General features: G+C 39.8%; 1 non-coding gene across 1 annotated transcript; it reads right to left on the bottom strand.

Annotated features, from left to right (window-relative positions):
* Positions 1 to 429: 429 nt before the first annotated feature.
* On the bottom strand, positions 430 to 563 carry LOC112321234 (small nucleolar RNA SNORA71). The gene has a single exon (XR_002976512.1). It is a non-coding gene; the product is annotated as a small nucleolar RNA SNORA71 (small nucleolar RNA).
* Between the last annotated feature and the right edge of the window lie 2,851 nt (positions 564 to 3,414).

Genomic DNA, 3,414 nt, shown 5'->3' with positions numbered 1-3,414 from the left:
TGGAGCAGGGGAAAGCGGTAGCAGAAAAATGGAGACAACTGTACTTGAACCACAATAGAAAAAAATGTAAACTGTAGTTCAATACACATTTATTAACACCTATAATAAAAAAAACCAGCAGTATCCTATTTCAATAAATGGACACATGACAGTATCCTTTCAACTTTTATAGTGATGCTTGTGCACCAAAATTTATTTAATATGGTTTTTCAGTGCACAAAAGGTAGGTATGCATACAAATAATTAGAAGAAAATAAATAATTTAAAAATAAAAAGTCATTAGATTTATTATTTTAATGAATGATTAGAAAAATAAAAATAAATACTATTTGAAATTACGGAGCAAAGAAGAGGTTTGCCCTTTATTTTCAAGAAAAGTATGAAGTGTCAAAGTTTCCTCTCTCTCCTTTTTTTCTTTTGTTTGTGATGTGTGAGAAAGCTCCAGGGTTTGGAAGAGACAAGGGTGGACCCTCCAAATGTGGAGAAATGTTTTCAGCAATTGCTCCTCATGCCCTCTCAATGGCCAGGGTGCAGGCAGCCCATAATCACTTCTGAATGCAGGGGCAGAATTTCCAAAAACTCTTTATGTTGTGCTTTGATGGTTCATGCACACACACTAAAGAACTTGAAGTAATGAAAAGCTAGAAACTGTCAGAGAAATGATTAGAATCTAGAATTAGTTTCTACAGGGAACTTTTGTTCCAGGTGGATGTAGGAAGGTTTATGAACATATATTGTATTCAGGGGACTTTACCCATTTCACACACATAGACCTTCAAGCCAAGGTAACATGGAATTAAAATCTGAGTTTAGTATACTAAAATTCTTATGCTTGAAAATTATTTGTACAATGACTTAAATTATAAAAAAAAAATGTAAGAGAGTTCACTGTGCCAAGATGAAAAATGGTGATGATTGTTCCAGGGTTCACCAGAGAGACAATAGGAGATTCTATATGAATAGACTTATTATAAGGAGTTGGCTCATGTGATAATGAAGGCTAAGAAACCCAAGATTTGCAGTTGGCAAACTGAGACCAAAGAAAGCCAGTAGACACTTTCTACCCATGTCTGAAGGCTGGAGGAAAGGAGAGCTGGTGGTGCAAGTTCCAGTCTCAGTATAAGTCTGAAGACAGGAGAAGACTTATGTCCCGTCATCAGATCAGTCAGGTAGAGACAGAAAGTTCTCCTTTATTCTGCTTTTTGTTTTGCTCAGGCCTCCTGCTGATTGGATGAAGCATGCCCACATTGGAGAGGGCAATGTGTAGGCTGATCCAGTCTGTCAATTAAAATGTTAATCTCAACCTGCCCTGGCTGGTGGATGGTGGTTCAGTGGATGGAGTTCCTGCCTGTGAACCAAAGGGTCAATAGTTTGATGCCCAGTCAGGATACATGCCTTGGTTGCCCACCAGGGTCCCAGTTGGGGGCACATGAGAGGCAACCACACATTGATGTTTCTCTCCCTCTCTTTCTCCTTCCCTTCTCCTCTCTCTAAAAATAAATAAATAAGTAAAGTGTTAATCTCATCCAGAATCACCCTTACACACACTCAGAATAATGGTTAACCAAATATCTAGGTGGCCTGTGGCCCAGGCAAATTTTATTTTTATTTGAGGTGAATAAGATTACATAAATTTCAGGTGTATAATACCATAACTTAATATCTGTCTACTCTATTGTGTGCTCAGCACCAAAAGTCTAATTTCCATCCGTTGCCATATATTTGACCCATTTTGCCCATTTTGCTTTCCTCTCACCACTTTCCCCTCTGGTACTCACCATTGTATTGTTTGTATGCATGAATTTGGTTTTTGTTTTGGTTTGTTAATTTCTTTGTTACTTTTTGTTTTATATTCCACAGATGAGTGAAATCATATGGTTTTATCCTTTTCCATCTGACTTATTTCACTTAGCATAATACCCTGAACTTCTCCCATTCTGTCCCAAATGGCAATATTTCATTTTTTTATGGCTGAGTATTATTCTTTTAAAAATTATTTTTTATTTTTTATTTTTATTCAGTTACAATTGTCTGCATTTTCTCCCCATCCCTCTACCCCACCCCAGCCAATCCCACCTCCCTTCCCCACCTCTACCCTCCCCCTTGATTTTGTCTTTGTGTCCTTTATAGTAGCTCCCGTAGACCCCTCTCCCCACTATTCCCTCCCCACTCCCCTCTGACTATTGTTACATTTTTCTTAATTTCAATGTCTCTGGTTATAATGGAATTCTACGTAGCAGAGAGAAAGAAGGAGCTTATACCCTTTGCAACAGCATAGATGGAACTGGAGAGCATTATGCTAAGTGAAATAAGCCAGGCAGTGAGGGACAAATACCATATGATCTCACCTTTAACTGAGTATTTTCTTTTGTACATATGTGCCACACCTTTATCCATTCATCCATCATTAGACACAGACACCACTCAAGCTGATGCACAAAATTAAGGTTCTCACTGAGGGATCATGGCATTTGGGAAAGGGTACCCCAGGGTCCTCACAGCGCTTTTAGAATATCATGCTCCTGCAGTCACATGCACTAGCATAGGAAGTGTGTTGAGCACCTATTAGAAGGGACTGTCTATACCAAAAGGTTCATTTAAATATGGTATCTCATTGGGATGCATTGTCTATCTGTCATCCTACAAGTGAGTACAGTTTGGAGCATTTGGTTAAGGTACAATAGAACTCACTTCACATAGAACAGAACATAAATGAGAGTGTAAATGTGGCCAATATAACAGCAATTCAGTTATTAGAACAAAGCCCAGTCCCAAATGGGTACTCAATAAATGTTCATTAAGGAAGAGTGGCAAAATGGAAAGAAAGAAGGAAGAAGGTACTTGGGGAGGCAGGAAGGAAGGGAAGGAGGGAGGCAGCAGGGAAGAGGAAGGAAGAAGAATAGGTAGGCAGGCCATGGATCAGGTGAACTGGTGTTTTAGTCCCTTTGAATCCTGGGTCGTGAAAACGTAAAATTACTCTAAAAATTATCCAATAGGTAGACGATTTTAACAGTCACTCTTGTAAGGGGGATCTAAGCTACAGACTGGGACTAAAGACATAAATAAGTGGACAGTGGACCCATAGAGACAATGAGGGAAATGAGGATATTTGGGCTATCTCTGTCTTGAAGGGCAAAGTCTGGAGGAACAACTATGCATTATGTCCGGTGTCCTTTGCTTCCCCTCTCAGGGTATTAGTGGGAGAAGTGGTCAAGTCCCATGGCTGCAGAATGTTCGTGGAGCCTTGGTATTCCTGGGTAACCATGGACTTCATAGTTCTGCTCTGTTGTCTGTACTGGGATGTGACCAGTAAGGACAGCTAGAACCCTACATTCTTCACCTTTCCTCTGGTGACCTCTGGTGTCTTTTAAAACAGCTCTAGGATCTGGTCCCCAAGTCCTGGACTGAAGACAG

Source organism: Desmodus rotundus, chromosome 1 (genome assembly GCF_022682495.2).
Source record: "Desmodus rotundus isolate HL8 chromosome 1, HLdesRot8A.1, whole genome shotgun sequence".
NCBI classification, from domain to species: domain Eukaryota; kingdom Metazoa; phylum Chordata; class Mammalia; order Chiroptera; family Phyllostomidae; genus Desmodus; species Desmodus rotundus.
Note: the sequence above shows the minus strand (reverse complement) of the source record. Positions and strands in the feature narration are given on the sequence as shown.